This window comes from Phyllobates terribilis, unplaced genomic scaffold, assembly GCF_046119375.1.
Source record: "Phyllobates terribilis strain yellow unplaced genomic scaffold, ASM4611937v1 Scaffold_30__1_contigs__length_15301838, whole genome shotgun sequence".
Taxonomy (NCBI): domain Eukaryota; kingdom Metazoa; phylum Chordata; class Amphibia; order Anura; family Dendrobatidae; genus Phyllobates; species Phyllobates terribilis.
This window is the reverse complement of record NW_027362790.1, coordinates 11,473,497-11,499,959: the sequence shown is the minus strand read 5'-3', so window position 1 is coordinate 11,499,959 and position 26,463 is coordinate 11,473,497. Positions and strand designations below refer to the sequence as shown.

Here is a 26,463-nt window from a genome sequence, read left to right as displayed (position 1 = left end):
CTGGGTGTAATTCCCTGTGTATGTATTATTCTGCATATACAGTATATACACTGCACAGTACCACTTCTCCTGCCCTGTATACTGGGTGTAATTATCAGTATCTTTATTATTCTGTATATATACACTGCACAGTACCACTTCTCCTGCCCTGTATACTGGGTGTAATTCTCAGTATCTTTATTATTCTGTATATATACACTGCACAGTACCACTTCTCCTGCCCTGTATACTGATGTAAATCTCAGTATCTGTATTATTCTGTGTATATAAATTGACTGCAATATTCTCAGTATCTGTATTAATCTGTATATATACACTGCACAGTACCACTTCTCCTGTCCTGTATACTGGGTGTAATTCTCAGTATCTGTATTATTCTGTGTATATACTGTATATAGACTGTATATATACACTGCACAGTACCACTTCTCCTGCCCTGTATACTGATGTAAATCTCAGTATCTGTATTATTCTGTGTATATAAATTGACTGCAATATTCTCAGTATCTGTATTAATCTGTATATATACACTGCACAGTACTACTTCTCCCGTCTTGTATACTGGTTTTAATTCTCAGTATCTGTATTATTCTGTGTATATACTGTATATAGACTGTATATAGACTGCACAGTACCACTTCTCCTGTCCTGTATGCGGAGTGTAATTTTCAGTATTTGGATTATTCTGTATACATATAGACTGCACAGTGCCATTTCCTCTGTCCTATTCTTGGAGAGGCTGTATTACAGTTAGGTAGAGTCATTATTGCTTTATAATTTTCTACATTCCTATGGGCAAATAAAAATACATTTTGAAATCCTGTTTAAATGGGTTATCCCAAGTTTGGAAGTTATCCCCCTTCTTATAGATAGGGGATGACTTTCTGATCACTGCGGACCTAACCACTGGGACCACCATGATCCAGAGAAACGGAACTGTGAAAAGATAAATGGAGCTGTGGTTGATGATGCGCACTGCTGCGCCATTCATGTGGGGCTCGTCAAATAACTCCTTTAAGAGAGTGCTGAGGGGCATGACCAAGAAAAGTAACACATAGGTGCGCTTGTACACATCTGTAGATGGACAAAGACAGCGGTGCACACAGCGCGCAGCGCAAAGTTTACCCTTATGTACAGCACCATACAGAAAATGGCACTATATAAAATAGAGCAGGGGTGGGAGATTAATTTTCCCAAGGGGCCACATGAGAGACCATGATTGTTGTGCAGACCAAACCAATAGGCTGAAATTAATTCTGCTCAATGTTAATATTAACATATTAATTATAATTATTTTTTATAATATAATATTTAATAATAATAAATAATAATAACTTAATATTGAGCACAATTAAGTATGCTGACATCCCCCTATATACAGTATGAGCCCTCCCACATCACCCCCTACATACAGTATGAGCCACCACATAGCCCCCTACATACAGTAAGAGCCCCACATAGCTCCTTATATACAGTGTGAGCCCCTAGATAGCGCCTTAGATACAGTATGAGCCTCCATTTAGCCTCCTATATACAGTATGAGCCTCCATATAGCCTCCCATATACAGTATGAGCCTGCGCTTAGCTCCCTAGATACAGTATGAGCCCCCATATAGCTCTCTAGATACAGTATGAACCCTCGCATAGCTCCCTAGATACAGTAGATACAGTATGAACCCTCGCATAGCTCCCTAGACACAGTAGATACAGTATGAGCCCCCGCATAGCTCCATAGATACAGTATGAGCCCCGTGCATAGCTCCCTAGATACAGTATGAGCCCCGTGCATAGCTCCCAAGATACAGTATGAGACCCCGCATAGACTCCTAGATACAGTATGAGACCCCGCATAGCCTCCTAGATACAGTATGAGACCCCGCATAGCCTCCTAGATACAGTATGAGCCCTGTGCACAGCTCCATAGATACAGTATGAGCCCCGTGCATAGCTCCCAAGATACAGTATGAGCCCCCGCATAGACTCCTAGATACAGTATGAGCCCCGTGCATAGCTCCCAAGATACAGTATGAGCCCCGTGCATAGCCTCCTAGATACAGTATGAGCCCCTGCATAGCCTCCTAGATACAGTATGAGCCCCTGCATAGCCTCCTAGATACAGTATGAGCCCCGTGCATAGCTCCCAAGATACAGTATGAGACCCCACATAGCCTCCTAGATACAGTATGAGACCCCACATAGCCTCCTAGATACAGTATGAGCCCCTGCATAGCCTCCTAGATACAGTATGAGCCCCTGCATAGCCTCCTAGATACAGTATGAGCCCCTGCATAGCCTCCTAGATACAGTATGAGCCCCGTGCATAGCTCCCAAGATACAGTATGAGACCCCACATAGCCTCCTAGATACAGTATGAGACCCCACATAGCCTCCTAGATACAGTATGAGCCCCTGCATAGCCTCCTAGATACAGTATGAGACCCCACATAGCCTCCTAGATACAGTATGAGACCCCATATAGCCTCCTAGATACAGTATGAGCCCCTGCATAGCCTCCTAGATACAGTATGAGCCCCTGCATAGACTCCTAGATACAGTATGAGCCCCTGCATAGCCTCCTAGATACAGTATGAGCCCCTGCATAGACTCCTAGATACAGTATGAGCCCCTGCATAGCCTCCTAGATACAGTATGACACCCCACATAGCCTCCTAGATACAGTATGAGACCCCACATAGCCTCCTAGATACAGTATGAGCCCCTGCATAGCTCTTTGCTATTAATCTAAATTGAATACATTTTTAATTTTTAAATGGATAAATTTGTTAGCTAGTTATTACTAATCCTCAGATATACATCAGTTTTTTGTACACTGGTCCACACGCACATTAAGACACACACACTCACTCACAAACACAGGCAGTCACACACATACACACACGCGCAGTCACGCACATACACACACAGGCAGTCACACACATACACACACATGCAGTCACGCACATACACACACACGCAGTCACACACATACACACACATGCAGTCACACACATACACACACATGCAGTCACGCACATACACACGCATGCAGTCACACACATACACACACATGCAGTCACGCACATACACACGCATGCAGTCACACACATACACACACATGCAGTCACGCACATACACACACATGCAGTCACGCACATACACACACATGCAGTCACGCACATACACACATGCAGTCACACACATACACACACATACGCAGTCACGCACATACACACACATACGCAGTCACGCACATACACACACATACGCAGTCACACACATACACACACACGCAGTCACACACATACACACACACGCAGTCACGCACATACACACACATGCAGTCACGCACATACACACACATACGCAGTCACACACATACACACACACGCAGTCACGCACATACACACATGCAGTCACGCACATACACACACATGCAGTCACACACATACACACACATGCAGTCACACACATACACACACATGCAGTCACGCACATACACACACATACGCAGTCACACACATACACACACATGCAGTCACGCACATACACACATGCAGTCACACACATACACACACGCGCAGTCATGCACATACACACACATGCAGTCACGCACATACACACACATGCAGTCATGCACATACACACACATGCAGTTACGCACATACACACACATGCAGTCACGCACATACACACACATACGCAGTCACACATATACACACACACGCAGTCACGCACATACACACATGCAGTCACACACATACACACACACGCAGTCACGCACATACACACACACGCAGTCACACACATACACACACATGCAGTCACACACATACACACACATACGCAGTCACACATATACACACACACGCAGTCACGCACATACACACACATGCAGTCACACACATACACACACATACGCAGTCACACATATACACACACACGCAGTCACTCACATACACACACACGCAGTCACGCACATACACACACGCGAAGTCATGCACATACACACACATGCAGTTACGCACATACACACACATGCAGTCACGCACATGCAGTCACGCACATACACACACATGCAGTCACGCACATACACACACATGCAGTCACGCACATACACACACATGCAGTCACACACATACACACACATGCAGTCAGGCACATACACACACATGCAGTTACGCACATACACACACATACGCAGTCACGCACATATGCATGCCGTCTTGCAAATACACAAACATTCAGTCAACACTCAGTCACGCACACACGTAGTCTTGTACACACATGCAGTCTTTTACACAAGCAGTCACACATACGCAGTCACATGCACTCACGCGGTCATGCACACAGTCAGACACCAGCAGGCATGCGCACACATGGTCATACACACACAGTCATGCACATGCAGTCACGCATATACGCACACGGAGTCACGTATACACATGCAGACTTGCACATATACGGGTCGCAGAAACATATACCGACATATACAAAGACACATACAGACATAAACATATTTGAAGACATACAGAAAAATACATGTAAACAGACATATCACATATTACAACTGTGCTGGTCTCAGAGATGGTCTTCAATGTCCAAGGGCTACTAAATGGATTTGATGCTTACATTCATGTGATAATTTACCCCATACTGTAAATAATACTAATATTAGTGGTTTCCCTGGGAAGAAGCTAAACCCCCCTAGCCACCGGTCTGAGGGTCCTTGGGATACTACAATTTAGGGTAAGCGGTCATAGGCCCTTTGGTCCATTATTCTGATACTTATACATTTGCTGATGGTGGCCCTGGGAGTTGGTATTTTAGTGGCACACTTAGTGCTTATACTCTCACCACTTGCCCTATATAGATTACCTGGGTCAACCTGTTACCACTAGCCTAAAACACCCCGCTTTTCCCAGCCTATACCTTGCATAGAGCTATATATAATCTCTGATTGGTTTTCCCCTGGGGGGGTTTCCTTACACTTACCCCTATGCACACTGTTTTTGTCTTTATTGTCTATTTGCTATTATGTATACATGTGTATTTAATAAAGATTTTGTCATATTTTTGCATAAGAAACTCCTAGTTTCTCTGTTTTTTTCCAAATGATACTAATATTAGTGGTTTCCCTAGGAGCATCAGGACCTAAGATGTTATTATACAGATGAGGGAACACTGCGAAAAATGTAATAATCTATAGTAAGGGGTATATTGGGCCTCATTTACCCCAAAAACGTCCTTGTTACCCATCCCAAGAAGTCAGAGCTCAGTGTAATGAGTACAATGCCGCACGTTACTAAATCATTGTGACGTCTATAAACATGGACCAGTGCATCCTACTGTAAACTCTAGACATATTAGCTGTCATCCAAAGAGCACCATGACCTAAAGAATCATGGGAATCTTGGGGTGATGGCTGATGAATCTGCTTTTTAAAAATAAAATAAAAAAAATAAAAAAATTGAGGTTTTATTACTATTGTTAACAAAGCCAATTTTAATATTAGACAGTATATCTGAATAAGGCCTAATGTTACCCCTACTATTGATAAAATATTAGCTGTCACCCCAAAGCCAAAACCAGGTGAGGAACAATCAGAAGAAAGGTATAATAGAAACAAGTCACCAATTCTGCATTTATCACCCACTCCTGGTCTTGGCTCCCACTCCTGAGAAAAAATACTGACTGAATACTGACCAAATACTGATAGTGGGGCCGTGGCCTAAGAGCTAAAGTCGGTCTCGGGGGGTAGGTAAGCCTTTTTATCATGCTCTCCCACTGCTAACTTATAAAGGAGGCAGAAAAGCGTTTGCCGACATATGATGTAATGGCTCCTCCAATGTCAGGTCTCTATGTATGGAGCAGGTTCAGGAGCTGAGCCCGCATCATACTGGGCAGATGCCTGTACACATAACACCGACAATGAATGGGGTATAGCCACACATTCAGGAAAAAAAATACATGTGTAGAATCATTAAGGTCCACTGGACCACAATTCAAGTATGAAATGACCTACAACAATCCAGTAAGGATTAAATAATACAGCAGACATAATGGAGTAAATTCTTTATTTGGATAAATCAGTGATCAGACATAGAAAAATACGTTAAAAAGCATGTAATTGACAACTATACATTAAAACACACGTGGGGTGTAGAGACACAGCCTATGTATTGAATAGTGGTTCTCCCTAGGACGCACATATATTGGATTTCATGCAGTAAATACATGAATACAAGTAAATTAACACCATCGATATATTAAATACATAAAGTGCATGTGCAGATATATATATGTATATACCAGAATAACATCAAAGAGAAAAACAGTGCATCTAATATAATAAATAGGAAAAATCTCATATAATTCTTGTGACACATAACTTGAATATATGGCCGTAATAATGTACATAGTGCAAAAGTCATTGGCCAACATAAGAATAAATATCAGGATATAATGAAGAAATAAAGATGGGATTAGCCAAATCCAGAGGCAGTATGGCATGAGCGGGGTAGGGCTGTGTGACCTCCACCCACAGGCGTTCTGCTCGCGGTTCTACAGGGAGATGCCTGTACACAGCCGGCATCTGTAACCGCAGCCATCAGAGATTGTTCTGATCGCTGCTGTTACACTGATCACTGGCTGCGGATGGGTTATCATGGCAGCTGACTATGAGAACTACTAGGATGAGTTTAAAATAAATGTTCCTGTGCTGAGATAATCTTATAAATGTGCCCCTGCTGTGTACTGTGTAATGGCCGTGTCTGACCGTGCTGGACAATGGTCTGATCATACCACAGCTCCTGGGCAGGAGGAAGCAAAAGAGTATACAGACAGGATCAGGCTGTGTTCACACGATGCGTATTTCATGCGTTTCCGCGGCGTTTTTGCAGTTGCGTAAACGCCGCGGAAACGCATGAAAAACGCATGGTAGAAGGGCAGCAATGTTCCCCAATGGAAATCCGCATGTGCTGTGCCCATGATGCGGATTTTTCCGCAGCGTTAACGCTGCGGTCAAAAATCCGCAGCATGTCAATTCATTTTGCGGAAACGCGGCGATTTCGCCGCCATTGACTTGCATTAGAACGCGCCAATTCCGCAAGACAGCATTTGTACTTGCGTAATTGGTGCGTTCTAATGTGCGGATGGTACCCGGGTGTGGAGGAGAGGAGAGTCTCATCCACACCCAGGTACCATTAAAAAAGCTGTAAAAAGAAGAATAAAATAAAAAATAAATGTATTCTTACCTTCTGTCGGCCCGCGCAGCGCTCCCGCTTGGTTCCCGGCACTTGCAGTGAGTTGTAGGACCTGCGGTGACGTCAGAGTCATGTGACGGGTCACGTGACGCTGACGTCGGCAGGTCTTTCAATTCAAAGTTGCCGGCAGCCGGGAGAACGGAGTGAGCAGGACAGCGCGGGCCATCAGAGGTAAATATATACACTCTCTCGGTTCACACTGTATAAATCCATGCTGTTTGCATGGATTTATATAGTGTGACCTAGTTATCAAGCACTTTCCAGGTGATGCTAACATCGCCTGGAAAGCGCTTGTCAATCTGCATGCGGAAACGCATGTGAATCTGCATGTGGATCCGCATGTATTCTGCAGGAAAAACGCATGCACAATCTGCATGCGTTTTTTCTGCCAGGGAGATGCAGAAATGATGCAGAAATTTTCTGCTTCATTTCTGCATCGTGTGCACATACCCTCACAAAGGATTATTTCTTTCAGGAAAAATATTGCTTAAAAACAGACAGCAAAATGTTTTGCCTCACAAAATGAATCAGCTGTGATCCCGTGTTGTAATGTCTGTATACTCTTTTGTGTCCTCCCCTGCCCAGGAGCTGTGGTATGATCAGACCATGGCCCTGTAAGGTCAGACACATCCATTACACAGTACAAACCAGGGGCACATTTATAAGATTATCTCAGCACAGGAACATGTTTTTAACACATCCAATTGTAGAACTTATTTTTACTCCAAGATCTATTAGTTAAAATGTACTTTGTTTGTGGGAAAACCCTTTAAATTCCATAAGAGGACTGAAAAAATAAAGTAAACATACATAAAAAAGTGTTAAAAATATAAACCAAATAAAAACTTATAATAATTTGAATCAACCCTTTTCCTTTATTAAGTACAAAAAAAAATAATTATATTATTATCAAAATATTCAATTAAGTGTGTTTTTGGCCGACACACTTTCCTAACAAAAGGCAATAAAATGTGATCAAAACATCTCCCCACCTCAGAAAAAAAAGAATAAAACATTTGCAGGTCTTAGAAAATGGACGCACAAACCCAATGTTTTTTTATTTACAAATGTTCACATTTTTTTCATCACTAGTGTTGAGCATTCCGATACTGTAATATCGGGTATCAGCCGATATTCGCGGTATCGGAATTCCGATACTTAATTCCGATACTTTTACAATATCGAATACCGGAATCGGAAGTTCCCATAATGCCTGCGCTCTGCAGTGTCTCTGAAGGATGACAAGCTGGATGGCAGCGCTCAGCTGAGATCCAGCCTCTCATCAGAATGCCATCCCGGCGTGGGAGAATTCTCCTGATCGTTTAAAAGCCGGCGGGCGGTAAAAAGCCGCCGGCTTTTAAACAATCACACAGCCCCATACTGCTTCCCTGCAGCCTCCCACCCGATCCTCCGCTCCCCTCGCCACCTCCCATCCCGATCGTAAGTTAGGACCGGGCGGGGAGCGCAGCACCAAGGAGCGGGGAGAGAAGGACCCGGGCGGGGAAGTCGGCAGTGAAAAGACTTCACCGCCGGCTTTCCCGTTCTGTGCTGCGCTTTCCCGCCGGTTATTTCAAATGAACAGCTGAGGTATCAGGTGATGCTGATCAGCTGTTCATTTGAAGTAGCCGCTGCCCTCAGAGGGTTCATGTGAGTTCATGCTTGACTGCATTGCATGAACTCACATGAACTTTCCCACGGTCGCACAGGTCAGCCTCACCTCCCAGACGATCAGCCCGTCATGATTGGTGTGTGTGGGTGTCTGTGCGTGTGTCTGCGAGTGTGTGCGGGGTGTCTGTGCGATGTCTGCGGGTGTGTGCGATGTCTGCGGGTGTGTGCGGTGTCTGTGCGATGTGTGCGGGTGTGTGCGGTGTCTGTGCGATGTCTGCGGTGTCTGTGCGATGTCTGCGAGTGTGTGCGGTGTCTGTGCGATGTCTGCGAGTGTGTGCGGGGTGTCTGTGCGATGTCTGTGCGATGTGTGCGGTGTCTGTGCGATGTCTGCGGTGCCTGTGCGATGTCTGCGAGTGTGTGCGGTGTCTGTGCGATGTCTGCGAGTGTGTGCGGGGTGTCTGTGCGATGTCTGCGGGTGTGTGCGATGTCTGCGGGTGTGTGCGGTGTCTGTGCGATGTGTGCGGGTGTGTGCGGTGTCTGTGCGATGCCTTCGGTGTCTGTACGAGGTCTGCGAGTGTGTGCGGTGTCTGTGCGATGTCTGCGAGTGTGTGCGGCGTCTGTGCGATGTCTGCGGGTGTGTGTGGTGTCTGTGCGATGTCTGCGAGTGTGTGCGGTGTCTGTGCGATGTCTGCGGGTGTGTGCGTGCAGGCAGACATAGGCCGATGTGACACTACTACTCCCATCGGCCTATGTCTGTCCCCCGTCCACTCGTGCCAGCAGGATCAGCTCGATGGGAGCAGTAGTTCCCATCAGCCTGATCCTGCTATTTAAATTGCCCTACTGTGTCCCCAATAAATTTTAAATACATGTCATTGGTGGCCAGTGGTTGCCTACAATAAATTAGTTCATACATTACCTGTCCCCGCCGATGGCCACCTAAAATAAAGTAAAAAATAAAAAACTACACCTATACTCACCTAGACACCTAATTCCCCGAAGCCATCGATCTCCTGTAATAAAATATAAAATAATAAACCACAACCTTATCCTTACCCCTCCGTAGTAGTCCACGAGTGTCCCACGATGATCTCCAGTTTAGAGCAGCCACATAGAATGTGACCGCTCTGAACCGCTGCCGCCGCTAGAATGATGGGGCCGTAAAGCAGCCCCGTCATTGCATAAGCGGGTTCGCCGGAGTTCAGGCAGCGCTGCTCCGGTTAGCTGCTTTACGGCCCTGCTGTATCGTGAGAAATTCCCATGGTACAGCACTGCCGTAAAGGAGGTCTCCGGAGCTGCGCTGCCTGAATGCACTCCGGTGACCTCAGTCAGTGGCTCCCGCTGCCGGGAGCGGACGTGTTCCCGGCAGTGTGAGCTTACAGCAGCCATGCACAGCTGTCACCATTTCCAGATGTGACAGCTGTGCATGGGAGATCAGCGCAGGAACGTGGACAGGTAACTATTTTTTTTTAGTAAACTAAGAATTAAATAAAATGGTGTGTTTTATTTCAAATAAATTATTTTTTTCTGGGTGTAGTGTGTTTTTTCTTTTTAACACTTTGTAGGTTAGTAATGGGGGTGTCTTATAGAAGCCCATCATTACTAACCTGGACTTCATGGCAGCTGGCGGTGACATGAACCCCAACCCTATTACCCCCTGCCACCGCACCAGGGCAGCATGGAAGAGCGAGGCTAAGTGCCAGAATTGGCGCATCCTATGGATGCGCCATTTCTGGGGCGGCTGACGGCTGGTGTTTCTAGCCTGGGAGGGGGCCAATATTCATGGCACCCTTCCTGGGCTATTAATATCAGCCCCCAGCTGTCTGCCTAGCCTTTGCTAGCTATTAAATAGGGGTCCCCCATTTTAATAGCTAGTAAAGGCTAGGTATTCAGCTGGGGGCTGATATTAGTAGTCTGGGAAGCTCCGTGGGTATTACCCACTTCCCAGGCTTCAAACATCTGCCCCAGCCGTCTGCTTAACTTCCGCTAGAGCCTAAAATTATGGGGGATCCCACGCCAATTTTATTTTAAATAAATCCTTTATTTTAACACTAAATGACATTTGAGGAGTTAATAAAGATGCAGTCCCTAAATTATTATTTATTTTTTAATTAATTTTTCCCAAAAATTTTGACGTGGGCTTTGCCATATTTTTGTATGCCAGCCAGGTACATCATCCAGCTTCTATGAACGCGCCATTTTCCGGGGTGGCTGCGGACTGCAATTTGCACCAGGGGGGGGGGCCCAGAAAGCTTGGGCCTCCCTGCGCTGCAGATTCCATCCCCCAGCTGCCTAGTTGTACCTGGCTGGACACACAAATAGGGAGAAGCCCCACGTATTTTTTTTTAAAATTATTTCAGGAAATTCATGAAATAATTAAAAAAAAATTGATGTGGGGCTTCGCCCTATATTTGTGTCCAGCCAGGTACAGCAGGCAGGAACGGGCTGCCCCCAACCACCAGCTGCCTATTTGTACCTGGCCGGACACAATATAGGGAAGCCCTTTTTTTCTTAATTATTTCATGAATTTCATGAAATAATAAAAAAAAAAAAAATACGTGGGGCTTCGCCCTATTTTTGTGTCCAGCCAGGTACAACTAGGCAGCTGGGGGCTGGAATCCGCAGCGCAGGGAGGCCCAAGCTTTCTGGGCCCACGCGCAGCAAATTGCAGTCCGCAGCCACCCCGGAAAATGGCGCGTTCATAGAAGCGCCATCTTCTGGCGCTGTACCCAACTCATCCAGGGCACTGGTGCGGTGGCTCACTGGGTAATAAAGGGGTTAGGGCCAGCTTGGCATTATCAGCTGGCCCTAAGCCCGAAATTCATGGGGTCACGCCAATATTAGACATGACCACCATGAATTTCTAGTAAAGTATTTAAAAAAAACACAACACCCAGAAAAAAGTCCTTTAATTGAAATAAACACACAATTCTTTATTGTTCTAAATTAAACTATACTTACCATCACGCCCATTCCAGCTGAAGCCAACGATCTCCTGCAATAAAAGAAAAATAATAAAGCAACCTCATCCTTACCTTTCCATGGTTCCCACGACAGCTTCAGCTCTGCTACATCGAGATGACAGGCTGGACCGCAGCAGAACGCTGCCATCCAGCCTGTCATCCCGCGCACACTGAGAAGCGCAGGCATGCTTGCGCTCCTCAGTGTCTCTCTGTGACGGCATAAAGATGAGCCGAGGTCATGTCCAATGAACTCGGCTCACCTCATGCACGTCACTGACAGCGTGGGAAAATTCTCCTGCACTCAGCGCTTCAGCGTGAGAATTTTCCCACGCTGTCAGTGACGTGAATGAGGTGAGGTCATGTCCAATGAACTCAGCTCACCTCATGCACGTCACTGACAGCGTGGGAAAATTCTCACGCTGAAGCGCTGAGTGCAGGAGAATTCTCCCACGCTGTCAGTGACGTGCATGAGGTGAGCTGAGTTCATTGGACATGACCTCGGCTCATCTGGATGCCGTCACAGAGAGACACTGAGGAGCACAAGCATGCCTGCGCTTCTCAGTGTCTGCGGGATGACAGGCTGGATGGCAGCGTTCTGCTGCGGTCCAGCCTGTCATCTCGATGTAGCAGAGCTGAAGCTGTCGTGGGAACCATGGAAAGGTAAGGATGAGGTTGCTTTATTATTTTTCTTTTATTGCAGGAGATCGTTGGCTTCAGCTGGAATGGGCGTGACGGTAAGTATGGTTTAATTTAGAACAATAAAGGACTGTGTCTTTATTTCAATTAAAGGACTTTATTCTGGGTGTTTGTGTTTTTTTTAACTTTGACTATGGGGTTAGTAATGGGGGTGTCTTATAGACGCCTCTCCATTACTAACCTGGGCTTGATGTCAGCTGGCATTATAAGCTGACATCAACCCCAACCCTATTACCCCCTGCCACCGCACCAGGGCAGCGTGGAAGAGCGAGGCTAAGTGCCAGAATTGGCGCATCCTATGAATGCGCCATTTCTGGGGCGGCTGACGGCTGGTGTTTCTAGCCTGGGAGGGGGCCAATATTCATGGCTCCCTTCCTGGGCTATTAATATCAGCCCCCAGCTGTCTGCCTAGCCTTTGCTAGCTATTAAATTAGGGGGGACCCCACGTCATTTTTTTTGGGGGGTCCCCCATTTTAATAGCTAGTAAAGGCTATGTATTCAGCTGGGGGCTGATATTAGTAGCCTGGGAAGCTCCGTGGGTATTACCCCTTTCCCAGGCTTCAAACATCTGCCCCAGCCGTCTGCTTAACCTCCGCTAGAGCCTAAAATTAAGGGGAACCCCACGCCAATTTTTTTAATAATAAATCCTTTATTTTAATACTAAATGACAAGTACAGTAACCAACACTATCACTGTACTTCATATATATGTGACTGACATGTTTCTATCTATCTAATCTATGTGTGAAGCTCTATTCTGTCTGTTATAAATTGTCGGGTACCGCTGCTGAATTGCCGGCCGGCTTTTTTAAAGAGACGGTGCATGAAAACACTATTATTTTTTTTGATAAATCCTTTACGCTAAATGACAAGTACAGTAAGCAGCACTTTCACTGTACTTCGTATATATGTGGCTGACATGTTTCTATCTATCTAATCTATGTGTGAAGCTCTATTCTTTCGGTTCTAAATTGTCGGGTACAGGTGTATGCCGCTGCTGAATTGCCGGCATTTCATGTTTCACTGTTGGCACTGTTCCCATCGATTTGGGCAATCACTGTAATGCCACAACCACCATGGCTGTGGCATTACAGTGAGTGGCAGACAATCCATGCAGGACACGCTTTTGGTGTACGAACAGTTATCGAACATAACCTCGAACAGCCGAATTTTTTGCAAATCGTTCGGGTTCGTCGAACAACTCGAACACCGCCCAAAACAGCTCGAATTTGAGATTGGCGAACAGTTCTAGTCGAACACCGCTCATCTCTAGTCATAATAGGCTCTGAGCCTTTATATACCTGTGCACAGCAGCAGCCACCTTCAGTCTGCTGCTGGACAGCCAGCAGCAGCAGCAGCAGGAGAGGTATGTAATCAGGAGCCCTCCTGCTAAGGGTAGACAGCTGCTCGTTCCACCCCACCCCCCGCCTTAATTGGTTCTCCTCCCTTCCAACGGTGTTGAGGCGGGTGGGAACAGCAGGGGGTGAAGGTGCTGTGTTTAAAGAGGTGGAGTTATGCAGATCTAAAACGCGTGGATTGCAGCAGCAGCAAGCCGAAAAGTGCAGGCATGTAAGGGATCTAGAGGTTGACAACATGTCTTCTTAACGGGAGTCCAGGAGCTCATCTCCACAAATGGACTTTTCAGGATCCTTGGGTGGCTCCGTAGTTTGAAACCAATTCTGGTTATCGCTTCTCGGCCTTTTGGCTAAGATCAAGTGTAGTATCTTTTGAAAAGGCAGTTTTGTCCTTGGGCTGCCCTAGTAAATTGATGCATATTACACACTGGTTTGGTGCACTTGTTAGTACGCCAGGTGGCTCATAGAGTTATCTGATGGAAAACATGGCCCTCCAGGATCGAAGTCACTAGGCTGGGTAAGTGTGAGGGCTTTGGAGCAATGTGCCCCAGGAGTAGGCGCCCTGGTGGGAGTCCAAGCTTACTGGGACTGGGAACCCCAGAAAGACTTGGCTTCGTAGCACGCCGCACCTTTGCCAATCATACTTTCTGAGCAACCCCCCCTATTCCTGGCCTCCGGGCTAGGAAGGGGAATTTTTATAAACCCGGTCGGAGGTCCGGTCAGCTTTGGGCTGAGAAACCAACACAGGCTCCAGCTCCACTAGGGTGGCAGCCTAGATGGAAGCTGGGAGCACGAAAACGGCTCTTCTCCGGCTTCGGCTAGGGAGAGCATCGGAGATCCCTGACCCTCGCTGTGGCCTTCTGGCTCGGAGGGATGGGGATGGTTTATTGGGGACCCTCTCCTCCGGGAAGGGTCCACATGAATCCTCGCCTCGTGCGCTGTTTTGGTGTGACTTCGGTCACATTTTTCAGTGCCTTGGATGCAGCTTCAATCAAAAAATCTGTTCTTATCAGTTTAATATCTGATACGTCCCCTATCTGGGGACCATATATTAAATGGATTTTTAGAACAGGGAGATGGAAAAAGAGCTTGCTCTGTCAACTCCACGCATTGACCTGGTATTGCAGTATCTCCAGGACCGGTGCACCCCTTCTTTAATGCAGTTTCTAAAATCAGAAAGAATTGAATTCAATGTTTTTTGTTCATTTTGCTTGTTTGTCGGATTTTGGGATGGACTCTTTGGCTTTGCTTTTCTTCTCCTCATTGGATTTTTCATGTTCAAAGTTGCAGAAGCCAGATTACAAGCTCATTTTGGTTCAACTTCAGCAACTGTGCATTGCATTGCCATGTAATGTGATGCAATGCTATCTTTCTAGCTCTCCCTTTTTACTTCCTTTTGGATAAACAGACATATTAGGCAAGCATTTTGGAGCTTTCACCTAAATAACTACAGGTGGTGAGATAAGCTGCACAATATAATTGACCTTTCAGTATATTGTTGCACACACACCATCTATTTAGCAAATGCCCTTGTTATCAACAGCAGCCTTTTAAACTCACCTGAGCTAACAGGTATGTGCGCTGGTTACTCTGCTGCGCTTAAAATTTCTTTTTTGGTTTGCTACAATGCCTTTTCTGAAACGTTGTCTCCCTCTGCTGGAACACTGACTTCTTTCATTTAATGCCTGCAGACTATAAAAGAGAACCCAACCCAAAAAGTTTGGTTGATTAGTCTGTGGCATTCTGTTAAACTGTTGCTTATGGCGGTCTCTGTGAGCTTCTCAGCGACATTCAGCCAGCCAGGTATCCTGCCTGCAGTAGATGGAATGTGGCAATGGAACGCTGGCTGCGCGTGTCATAATAGGCTCTGAGCCTTTATATACCTGTGCACAGCAGCAGCCACCTTCAGTCTGCTGCTGGACAGCCAGCAGCAGCAGCAGCAGGAGAGGTATGTAATCAGGAGCCCTCCTGCTAAGGGTAGACAGCTGCTCGTTCCACCCCACCCCCCGCCTTAATTGGTTCTCCTCCCTTCCAACGGTGTTGAGGCGGGTGGGAACAGCAGGGGGTGAAGGTGCTGTGTTTAAAGAGGTGGAGTTATGCAGATCTAAAACGCGTGGATTGCAGCAGCAGCAAGCCGAAAAGTGCAGGCATGTAAGGGATCTAGAGGTTGACAACATGTCTTCTTAACGGGAGTCCAGGAGCTCATCTCCACAAATGGACTTTTCAGGATCCTTGGGTGGCTCCGTAGTTTGAAACCAATTCTGGTTATCGCTTCTCGGCCTTTTGGCTAAGATCAAGTGTAGTATCTGTTCTTATCAGTTTAATATCTGATACGTCCCCTATCTGGGGACCATATATTAAATGGATTTTTAGAACAGGGAGATGGAAAAAGAGCTTGCTCTGTCCACTCCATGCATTGACCTGGTATTGCAGTATCTCCAGGACCGGTGCACCCCTTCTTTAATGGAGTTTCTAAAATCAGAAAGAATTGAATTCAATGTTTTTTGTTCATTTTGCTTGTTTGTCGGATTTTGGGATGGACTCTTTGGCTTTGCTTTTCTTCTCCTCATTGGATTTTTCATGTCCAAAGTTGCAGAAGCCAGATTACAAGCTCATTTTGGTTCAACTTCAGCAACTGTGCATTGCATTGCCATGTAATGTGATGCAATGCTATCTTTCTAGCTCTCCCTTTTTACTTCCTTTTGGATAAACAGACATATTAGGCAAGCATTTTGGAGCTTTCACCTAAATAACTACAGGTGGTGAGATAAGCTGCACAATATAATTGACCTTTCAGTATATTGTTGCACACACACCATCTATTTAGCAAATGCCCTTGCTATCAACAGCAGCCTTTTAAACTCACCTGAGCTAACAGGTATGTGCGCTGGTTACTCTGCTGCGCTTAAAATTTCTTTTTTGGTTTGCTACAATGCCTTTTCTGAAACGTTGTCTCCCTCTGCTGGAACACTGACTTCTTTCATTTAATGCCTGCAGACTATAAAAGAGAACCCAACCCAAAAAGTTTGGTTGATTAGTCTGTGGCATTCTGTTAAACTGTTGCTTATGGCGGTCTCTGTGAGCTTCTCAGCGACATTCAGCCAGCCAGGTATCCTGCCTGCAGTAGATGGAATGTGGCAATGGAACGCTGGCTGCGCGTGTCATAATAGGCTCTGAGCCTTTATATACCTGTGCACAGCAGCAGCCACCTTCAGTCTGCTGCTGGACAGCCAGCAGCAGCAGCAGCAGGAGAGGTATGTAATCAGGAGCCCTCCTGCTAAGGGTAGACAGCTGCTCGTTCCACCCCACCCCCCGCCTTAATTGGTTCTCCTCCCTTCCAACGGTGTTGAGGCGGGTGGGAACAGCAGGGGGTGAAGGTGCTGTGTTTAAAGAGGTGGAGTTATGCAGATCTAAAACGCGTGGATTGCAGCAGCAGCAAGCTGAAAAGTGCAGGCATGTAAGGGATCTAGAGGTTGACAACATGTCTTCTTAACGGGAGTCCAGGAGCTCATCTCCACAAATGGACTTTTCAGGATCCTTGGGTGGCTCCGTAGTTTGAAACCAATTCTGGTTATCGCTTCTCGGCCTTTTGGCTAAGATCAAGTGTAGTATCTGTTCTTATCAGTTTAATATCTGATACGTCCCCTATCTGGGGACCATATATTAAATGGATTTTTAGAACAGGGAGATGGAAAAAGAGCTTGCTCTGTCAACTCCACGCATTGACCTGGTATTGCAGTATCTCCAGGACCGGTGCACCCCTTCTTTAATGCAGTTTCTAAAATCAGAAAGAATTGAATTCAATGTTTTTTGTTCATTTTGCTTGTTTGTCGGATTTTGGGATGGACTCTTTGGCTTTGCTTTTCTTCTCCTCATTGGATTTTTCATGTTCAAAGTTGCAGAAGCCAGATTACAAGCTCATTTTGGTTCAACTTCAGCAACTGTGCATTGCATTGCCATGTAATGTGATGCAATGCTATCTTTCTAGCTCTCCCTTTTTACTTCCTTTTGGATAAACAGACATATTAGGCAAGCATTTTGGAGCTTTCACCTAAATAACTACAGGTGGTGAGATAAGCTGCACAATATAATTGACCTTTCAGTATATTGTTGCACACACACCATCTATTTAGCAAATGCCCTTGTTATCAACAGCAGCCTTTTAAACTCACCTGAGCTAACAGGTATGTGCGCTGGTTACTCTGCTGCGCTTAAAATTTCTTTTTTGGTTTGCTACAATGCCTTTTCTGAAACGTTGTCTCCCTCTGCTGGAACACTGACTTCTTTCATTTAATGCCTGCAGACTATAAAAGAGAACCCAACCCAAAAAGTTTGGTTGATTAGTCTGTGGCATTCTGTTAAACTGTTGCTTATGGCGGTCTCTGTGAGCTTCTCAGCGACATTCAGCCAGCCAGGTATCCTGCCTGCAGTAGATGGAATGTGGCAATGGAACGCTGGCTGCGCGTGTCATAATAGGCTCTGAGCCTTTATATACCTGTGCACAGCAGCAGCCACCTTCAGTCTGCTGCTGGACAGCCAGCAGCAGCAGCAGCAGGAGAGGTATGTAATCAGGAGCCCTCCTGCTAAGGGTAGACAGCTGCTCGTTCCACCCCACCCCCCGCCTTAATTGGTTCTCCTCCCTTCCAACGGTGTTGAGGCGGGTGGGAACAGCAGGGGGTGAAGGTGCTGTGTTTAAAGAGGTGGAGTTATGCAGATCTAAAACGCGTGGATTGCAGCAGCAGCAAGCCGAAAAGTGCAGGCATGTAAGGGATCTAGAGGTTGACAACATGTCTTCTTAACGGGAGTCCAGGAGCTCATCTCCACAAATGGACTTTTCAGGATCCTTGGGTGGCTCCGTAGTTTGAAACCAATTCTGGTTATCGCTTCTCGGCCTTTTGGCTAAGATCAAGTGTAGTATCTGTTCTTATCAGTTTAATATCTGATACGTCCCCTATCTGGGGACCATATATTAAATGGATTTTTAGAACAGGGAGATGGAAAAAGAGCTTGCTCTGTCCACTCCACGCATTGACCTGGTATTGCAGTATCTCCAGGACCGGTGCACCCCTTCTTTAATGGAGTTTCTAAAATCAGAAAGAATTGAATTCAATGTTTTTTGTTCATTTTGCTTGTTTGTCGGATTTTGGGATGGACTCTTTGGCTTTGCTTTTCTTCTCCTCATTGGATTTTTCATGTCCAAAGTTGCAGAAGCCAGATTACAAGCTCATTTTGGTTCAACTTCAGCAACTGTGCATTGCATTGCCATGTAATGTGATGCAATGCTATCTTTCTAGCTCTCCCTTTTTACTTCCTTTTGGATAAACAGACATATTAGGCAAGCATTTTGGAGCTTTCACCTAAATAACTACAGGTGGTGAGATAAGCTGCACAATATAATTGACCTTTCAGTATATTGTTGCACACACACCATCTATTTAGCAAATGCCCTTGCTATCAACAGCAGCCTTTTAAACTCACCTGAGCTAACAGGTATGTGCGCTGGTTACTCTGCTGCGCTTAAAATTTCTTTTTTGGTTTGCTACAATGCCTTTTCTGAAACGTTGTCTCCCTCTGCTGGAACACTGACTTCTTTCATTTAATGCCTGCAGACTATAAAAGAGAACCCAACCCAAAAAGTTTGGTTGATTAGTCTGTGGCATTCTGTTAAACTGTTGCTTATGGCGGTCTCTGTGAGCTTCTCAGCGACATTCAGCCATCCAGGTATCCTGCCTGCAGTAGATGGAATGTGGCAATGGAACGCTGGCTGCGCGTGTCATAATAGGCTCTGAGCCTTTATATACCTGTGCACAGCAGCAGCCACCTTCAGTCTGCTGCTGGACAGCCAGCAGCAGCAGCAGCAGGAGAGGTATGTAATCAGGAGCCCTCCTGCTAAGGGTAGACAGCTGCTCGTTCCACCCCACCCCCCGCCTTAATTGGTTCTCCTCCCTTCCAACGGTGTTGAGGCGGGTGGGAACAGCAGGGGGTGAAGGTGCTGTGTTTAAAGAGGTGGAGTTATGCAGATCTAAAACGCGTGGATTGCAGCAGCAGCAAGCCGAAAAGTGCAGGCATGTAAGGGATCTAGAGGTTGACAACATGTCTTCTTAACGGGAGTCCAGGAGCTCATCTCCACAAATAGACTTTTCAGGATCCTTGGGTGGCTCCGTAGTTTGAAACCAATTCTGGTTATCGCTTCTCGGCCTTTTGGCTAAGATCAAGGGCAGTATTATACTGTGAAACCTTCACTATTTATTTAATTTTTTTTGTCACTGTGTGTCCACTTATTCACGTGTGTCCACGTCCTTACTAGGATTTTGTCGGGATGCGGTTCCCTAACGGGTTCCTCTCTTGGCAGGTCTAGGGGGGGAGTGTGTGGCCATCAGGTTCCGCTCCCCCCTGAACCCCCCTGGCTCTCCTCTTTCGGGAGGAGAGCGATGTTGGCTCCCCTCTTCCGGGAGGGGAGCACAGTCTTTTGGCTCCCAGTGCCTTGCTCGGGTGAGAACTCGGGCAGGTATTGGGGGTAAGATTGGGTCGCCTCTGGTTTCGGCTGGAGGTGGCTATTTGTCCCTGTTCCTCGCTGTGGCCTTCTGGCTCGGAGGAACGGGGAATGGTTTGGGGGACCCTTCTCCTTTTGGAGAGGGTTTCAAGAAGACCAGCATCCTAGTGCACTTTTTTTGTGGCACTTGTCACTTTTTTAAGCGCACTCGGGTTTTGTACACGAATTCGGGCTTTCGATAGAAAAAAAAAAAGAAAGGAAAAGAAAAAAAAAAAAAAAAAAAGAAAAAAAAAAAAAAAAAAAAATCTGTTCTTATCAGTTTAATATCTGATACGTCCCCTATCTGGGGACCATATATTAAATGGATTTTTAGAACAGGGAGATGGAAAAAGAGCTTGCTCTGTCCACTCCACGCATTGACCTGGTATTGCAGTATCTCCAGGACCGGTGCACCCCTTCTTTAATGCAGTTTCTAAAATCAGAAAGAATTGAATTCAATTTTTTTGTTCATTTTGCTTGTTTGTCGGATTTTGGGATGGACTCTTTGGCTTTGCTTTTCTTCTCCTCATTGGATTTTTCATGTTCAAAGTTGCAGAAGCCAGATTACAAGCTCATTTTGGTTCAACTTCAGCAACTGTGCATTGCATTGCCATGTAATGTGATGCAATGCTATCTTTCTAGCTCTCCCTTTTTACTTCCTTTTGGATAAACAGACATATTAGGCAAGCATTTTGGAGCTTTCACCTAAATAACTACAGGTGGTGAGATAAGCTGCACAATATAATTGACCTTTCAGTATATTGTTGCACACACACCATCTATTTAGCAAATGCCCTTGTTATCAACAGCAGCCTTTTAAACTCACCTGAGCTAACAGGTATGTGCGCTGGTTACTCTGCTGCGCTTAAAATTTCTTTTTTGGTTTGCTACAATGCCTTTTCTGAAACGTTGTCTCCTTCTGCTGGAACACTGACTTCTTTCATTTAATGCCTGCAGACTATAAAAGAGAACCCAACCCAAAAAGTTTGGTTGATTAGTCTGTGGCATTCTGTTAAACTGTTGCTTATGGCGGTCTCTGTGAGCTTCTCAGCGACATTCAGCCAGCCAGGTATCCTGCCTGCAGTAGATGGAATGTGGCAATGGAACGCTGGCTGCGCGTGTCATAATAGGCTCTGAGCCTTTATATACCTGTGCACAGCAGCAGCCACCTTCAGTCTGCTGCTGGACAGCCAGCAGCAGCAGCAGCAGGAGAGGTATGTAATCAGGAGCCCTCCTGCTAAGGGTAGACAGCTGCTCGTTCCACCCCACCCCCCGCCTTAATTGGTTCTCCTCCCTTCCAACGGTGTTGAGGCGGGTGGGAACAGCAGGGGGTGAAGGTGCTGTGTTTAAAGAGGTGGAGTTATGCAGATCTAAAACGCGTGGATTGCAGCAGCAGCAAGCCGAAAAGTGCAGGCATGTAAGGGATCTAGAGGTTGACAACATGTCTTCTTAACGGGAGTCCAGGAGCTCATCTCCACAAATGGACTTTTCAGGATCCTTGGGTGGCTCCGTAGTTTGAAACCAATTCTGGTTATCGCTTCTCGGCCTTTTGGCTGCGATCGTATGACTGTACCTTGATTGGTGCGAGTCTCCTGGAGGAATCCGGACCCTTTTGTGGAGGATTTTCTGCTTTTTCCTGTGGTATTCCATACCGACAGAATCCAAGATGTCTTTTGTGAAGAACACCATCCGTTTGTCCGTGGATCCATCTGACCAGAACAAGAACAACGTGGTTTTCATTGTCCAAGACATCGTTGAAGGCAAAGCTGGAGCAAGACGTTCTGAGATCTTCAGTGTCAACGAATTTTCACGTCAAGGTAATTATGACGTTACCTTTATGGACCAGGATGTTTGCCTTAATGTCTTTGAATGGCTCCGTGGTCACTCTAGTGACCCCTGCTTGGAAGGAGTTAGATGGGAACCTTTGTTTGGTCTGCAAGAAAAGGAGGTGACTGTGACTGTCTATAACCCTTTTACAGACCCTGAGCTGCTGGAGTGCTTCCTCTCTCGCTACTGTGAATATGTGCGGAAGGGAGTGAAGCAAGTCAATTGTCTAGGAATCTTTAACTGCCAGTATAAATTCCGTGTGAAATTGAAAAGGGATCCTGACAGTGTGGGGGGCTTTAGACACCCTCCATCAAATTTTTCCGTTGCAGGCCATAGAGGTTTCCTCTTTTACCCAGGCCAGCCCATGTTTTGCCGTAGATGCTTTTCTTTCGGACATACCATGGTAACATGCCTTAAAGGGCAGTGTTGCCGAAATTGCAGAAAGGAGGGGCATATGGCCAACCAGTGTCCAGAGGCCAAGTCCTGTGATGTCTGTGGGAGTAGTGATCACATGTATAAGGACTGTCCTATGAGTGCACCTAGACGTTCTGATAAAGAACAGAAGGAGGAGGAGCTGGAGAGGAGGCAGATGGCAAGCGCACTGAAAGTGCTGGAAAGATTGGAGAGGGAGGAGAGAGAGGGAAGGAGGCGGGAAACTGGTAGAGCCTCTCCCTCTACGGCGCCAGAGGAGGTGTCCCTGAGACCATGTTCTTCTTCTGCTGAAGAAATGAGGAAGAAGCGGAGGGAAGAAAAGGAGTTCTGGAGGGAAGTGGCAAAGGTGGAGAAAAAGGCAGTGTCTGCGAGAATATCTAGGAAAGTGGTGGAAGCAGAGCTGCCTGAGATGATGACTTTTGGAGAGGCAATGGACGCAACAGGATGTGAAGTGCAAATCTCGGAACCCGACAGTCCTGAACACCCTTCGGGTCCTGAAAACATTGAAGATTTTTCTTCGGAGGATGATAGGGGTGCAAAGAAGAGTCGTAGGGAGGATGGTGGGGGCAGTGATGATGCAGATTTTAGTGAGCCTCAGAGGAAGATCAGAACTGCCAGAATGAGGAGTGTGGCTGGTGAAGCCAGCGGGTCGGAAACCAGCTGTTCTGTTCTGATGGCGGAGGAGGATAGTGGTGGTGCTGGATAGTGTCACCATATAATATTGTAAATGTTTTTTCTTTTTGTCCTCTTGTGAGCTTTGGTTTAGGCCAAAGGCTATTTCTTTGTGTAATTGGTGAAGGAGTAGAAGTATTATGGGATTTACCATAGTGTCCCAAAACGTAAGAGTGTTTAAAAGTAAAGTAAGAAGAGCTGCTATTTTTGAGTTTTTAGCTATGCAAAATGCATCTATTTTTTGTTTACAAGAATGTGGGGTAGTGGATGGTGTGAAAGGGGATGAATGGTCTTATGGAGCGTCTGTGTGGTCGGGGAGTGCATGTAATAAGAATGATGGTGTGGGTATTTTGGTTAAAGGAAGGGAGGTTGTTTTGAGTGATTATTTGGTTATTGAGGTGGGGAGATGTATCCTTGCTAATTTTGTATACAAGAATGTAAAGTTTTGTGTTATTAATGTTTATGCGCCAGTTGAAAAAAATGAGCGCAAAAATTTATTTGAAAAAATTAAGCTTTTTGTTCCAGGAAGAATACCTGTGGTAATTGTGGGTGATATGAACTGTGATGTGGGGAGAGTGAATGTGGATGTGTCTGGGAAAGCATTATTGGAGTTAGTGAATGATTTTGGGTTGTGTGATATGCAGCGCGTGTGTAACATGAATCCTTTGTTGAACACTTTCTTTTCTGAGAGTGGTAGGGTACAATCCAGATTGGATTATTGTTTTATTTCTAAAAATATGGTTTCTGTTAATTATAGGCAGGAAAACGTTCTTTTTTCAGATCATGTGTGTATGTTGTGTGAGTTGGATATAAAAGTTGATGGAGTGTTTGGGAGAGGATTGTGGAAGTTAAATGTTAAACTGTTAGAGAATGAAGATGTGAGAAAGGAGTATGAAAGGCGGTATGAAGAATGGTGTAAGCATAAAAATGAGTTTGGGAATGTTTGTGAGTGGTGGGACTGGGTGAAGAAACAAACAAAAATGTTCTTTAAAAATTTAGGATACAAGTATGCAGCAATTAAAAGAGAGAGTTTTGTTAAACTGAACGCGCGGTTGAGCGTTTTGTATAAGTTAAGGGAAGGAGGAGTTGAGGTGGAGGAGGATATTTTAGAGGTAAAAAAGGAGATTAGTGAGTTTTTGTTGGAGAGAGGGAGAAGCATAGTGTTTAGGGCAAAGATTGATAAGATGGAGCAGGATGAGAAATGTTCTCGGTTTTTCTTTAAAAAAGTTTTTGGAAAGAAACAGAGTATGAGCGTGGTGTATGGAGCAGATGGAAGTGAGGTGAGTGGAGAGGATATGTGTGAAGAGGTGGCTAAGTTTTATGAGGATCTGTATGCAGTGAAACAGAGGGATGAATGTTTGGAGAATGATGTTTTGAGTGTGTTAGAGAGTAAGTTGAGTGAAGCAGAAAGAGAGAGAGTGATGGGTGAGGTGACTGGTGATGAGGTATGGAAGGTTATGTGTAGTATGGCTTTGAATAAGACGCCGGGGGAGGATGGCCTCCCAGTAGAATTTTATCGTGTGATGTGGGGTGTGATTGGTAAGGACTTTGTGGATGTATGTAAGTATATGTGGGGAAACATGGAGGTGACTGAGAGTATGCGTGCAGGTTTGGTTGTGTTAATTCCTAAGAAAGGGGATTTGAAAAGTCTGAGGAATTGGAGGCCAATAACGTTACTTAATTGTGATTATAAAATCTATGCAAAACTTATGGCTAATAGGATGCGTGATGTGATAGAGAGTGTGATTGGGGATGAGCAGTGTTGTGCGGTACCTGGGAGGCGGATTCATGAGTGTGTGTGTATGTTAAGAGATTGTCTATGGGATTGCATGGGTCGTAAGAAGAGTGTATTTTTGTTAAGTTTGGATTTTGAAAAGGCTTATGATAGGTTGTCGCATGGTTTTTTGTTCAGAGTGTTGTTAAAAATGGGTTTTCCGGCTGATTTTGTTGGGCGAGTGAGAAGTTTGTATGCGGGTGTTTATAGCTGTGTTTTAATGAATGGGTATGTGGGTAGGAAAGTGAATGTGTTTTCGGGTGTGCGACAGGGGTGTCCTTTGTCCCCTGTAGCATTTATTTGTGCAATTGAGCCATTGTTGTGTATGCTGAGGAAAGATAAGGTAATTCGTGGTGTGCAAGTGCCGGGAGGTGGAGGAAAAGAATGGAAGGTGAGTGGTTATATGGATGACGTGTGTGTATTATGTGATTCTGAATGTTCGGTGAGGCGGGTGAAGTTGTTAGTGTCTATTTTTTGTGGTGCATCTGCGTTTAAAGTGAATTGGGAAAAGAGTGAGTGTAAGGGTTTTGGAGGCGGAAGTTTAAGTAGGGATGTAGGTGTGAATGTAGTGAATGGACCTATTAAAGTTTTGGGTGTGAAGTTTTCAGAGAGTTTGGATGGGAAAGAAAGTTGGGATGATGCGAAAGGAAAAGTTGAGCAGAAGTTGAATTTTTGGAAATTGAGGAGTTTATCCTTTTTTGGGAAGATTTTAATTGTTAAGAGTGTGGTGTTGCCAATATTTTTATATATTGCGGTAGTATTTCCACCAGGATATATGTGTATGAGAAGCTTGAATAGAATTTTATTTGTTTTTTTGTGGAACTCGAAAATGGAGAGAGCTAGGAGAGAAATTTTGGTTAAAAGAGTGGAAAAAGGTGGTTTGGGTTTTCCGAATTTGGACGTGTTTTTTGGTGTGAATATCGTTGTGTTTGTTTTGAAAGTGATTAGGGCGGATGGAAAGTTTTCATCTATGTGTAGGTATTTATTTGGAGCGTATTTGTTTCGTTTAAAGTGGCAAGAAAGGGATTTGCGATGTCCGATTGCTTTTGAGGTGCCTGTATGGTATGTGTGGGTTTATAAGTTTTTGGTGAGGTATGAACTGTGTGATGCAGATGTGAGATTGCTGGAGAATAAGAAGGCTGTGTATAGGATGATTGAATGTAGAGAGGTAGAATGTGGAATAAATATGGTTAGGGGTGGTGATGTGCAGAAGGTTTGGAAGAAAGTGCGGATGAGTGGTATGACCAACAAACAGAGTGAAGTTGTGTGGCAGTCTTTACATGGAGTATTACCTGTGAGAGAATTTCAGAGGAATAGAGGTTTGGTGAGGAGTGAAATGTGTCCAA

At 45.3% G+C, this 26,463-nt stretch overlaps 4 non-coding genes and 3 pseudogenes across 4 annotated transcripts; all 7 read left to right on the top strand.

The window, feature by feature from the left end:
* Window positions 1-14,210: 14,210 nt before the first annotated feature.
* LOC141180036 (U2 spliceosomal RNA) lies at window positions 14,211-14,326 on the top strand (annotated as a pseudogene).
* A 524-nt stretch (window positions 14,327-14,850) lies between these two features.
* LOC141179679 (U2 spliceosomal RNA) lies at window positions 14,851-15,032 on the top strand. The gene has a single exon (XR_012255669.1). It is a non-coding gene; the product is annotated as a U2 spliceosomal RNA (small nuclear RNA).
* A 1,115-nt stretch (window positions 15,033-16,147) lies between these two features.
* On the top strand, window positions 16,148-16,338 carry LOC141179403 (U2 spliceosomal RNA). The gene has a single exon (XR_012255421.1). It is a non-coding gene; the product is annotated as a U2 spliceosomal RNA (small nuclear RNA).
* A 1,115-nt stretch (window positions 16,339-17,453) lies between these two features.
* LOC141178800 (U2 spliceosomal RNA) lies at window positions 17,454-17,644 on the top strand. Its single transcript, XR_012254875.1, has one exon. It is a non-coding gene; the product is annotated as a U2 spliceosomal RNA (small nuclear RNA).
* Window positions 17,645-18,759: 1,115 nt separating this feature from the next.
* LOC141179388 (U2 spliceosomal RNA) lies at window positions 18,760-18,950 on the top strand. Its single transcript, XR_012255408.1, has one exon. It is a non-coding gene; the product is annotated as a U2 spliceosomal RNA (small nuclear RNA).
* A 1,115-nt stretch (window positions 18,951-20,065) lies between these two features.
* On the top strand, window positions 20,066-20,228 carry LOC141180038 (U2 spliceosomal RNA; annotated as a pseudogene).
* A 432-nt stretch (window positions 20,229-20,660) lies between these two features.
* Window positions 20,661-20,831, top strand: LOC141179969 (U2 spliceosomal RNA; annotated as a pseudogene).
* The last annotated feature ends 5,632 nt before the right edge of the window (window positions 20,832-26,463 follow it).